General features: G+C 46.0%; 1 non-coding gene across 1 annotated transcript; it reads right to left on the bottom strand.

Moving 5' to 3' along the window:
- Positions 1–284: 284 nt before the first annotated feature.
- Positions 285–369, bottom strand: TRNAL-UAG. The gene has a single exon. It is a non-coding gene; the product is annotated as a tRNA-Leu (tRNA).
- Positions 370–890: the final 521 nt, after the last annotated feature.

Here is an 890-nt window from a genome sequence, read left to right as displayed (position 1 = left end):
TGATTATGAAGTTTGCTTTAAATTAAATATAAATCTGCAGCAAGCTGCATCTCTTTTCAGAGTCTGCTCAGGGCCAGCTGGCCGCCTCTCTTGTCCCTTGCAGTGTGGTAAATCCCAGCAAGGCTGTGTTCAGTTGTCTTCACTCGGTTGTGTGTGTGTGTGTGTGTGCGTGTGTTTAATGTTTTATTTATTTTAGAGAGACAGAGCATGAGCAGGAGAGGGTCAGAAAAAGAGGGAGACACAGAATCTGAAGACAGGCTCCAGGCTCTGAGCTGTCAGGACAGAGCCTGACGTGGGGCTCAAACCCACGGACCGTGAGATCATGACCTGAGCCTAAGTCAGGCGCTCTACCGACTGAGCCACCCAGGCACACTTGTCTTCTCTCTTGATTCAAGTCACCCAAGAGTCCTTTTCTTGAAAGTCATGAAAAAAAGCAGGATAAGTCGTCACTGTCAGTAGGGGCGATCATTTGCTCTTCTTTGTTTGTTTTTGAAAAGCCTTTATTAGGAAGTTAATTTCATGTGATCTTATGCTGGAAGAAATCTGTATCAGAGGATGCTGAAAGACTTGCTGCCAAGCCAGTATCGCATACAGTCTAAACTGGGAAAGGAGCCTTCATTGGGATGACGGCCAAGGAGCCGGTCAGTTGTGGATGGAGCTTAAAAGGTCATTGGCTCAATTGCAAGAATGCTGGTAGCCTTAACATTTGCTACAAATTCCTCTCATTAGTCAATTGTTTTTGATTCTTTCCCACTGGGAACCTCAAGAATGTCTTTTGCCTGAGTGTACCATTCTCAGCTGATCTCTTTCTCCCTGAGAGGTTAGGAATGATGCCCTGCAGCATCCCTTGTGAGTCATGGGTCAGGAGGCAGGAAGTTTTCCAAGTTCTT

The sequence above is a fragment of the Hyaena hyaena genome, unplaced genomic scaffold, assembly GCF_003009895.1.
Source record: "Hyaena hyaena isolate Hyena2069 unplaced genomic scaffold, ASM300989v1 scaffold_291, whole genome shotgun sequence".
In the NCBI taxonomy this organism is placed as follows: domain Eukaryota; kingdom Metazoa; phylum Chordata; class Mammalia; order Carnivora; family Hyaenidae; genus Hyaena; species Hyaena hyaena.
Note: the sequence above shows the minus strand (reverse complement) of the source record. Positions and strands in the feature narration are given on the sequence as shown.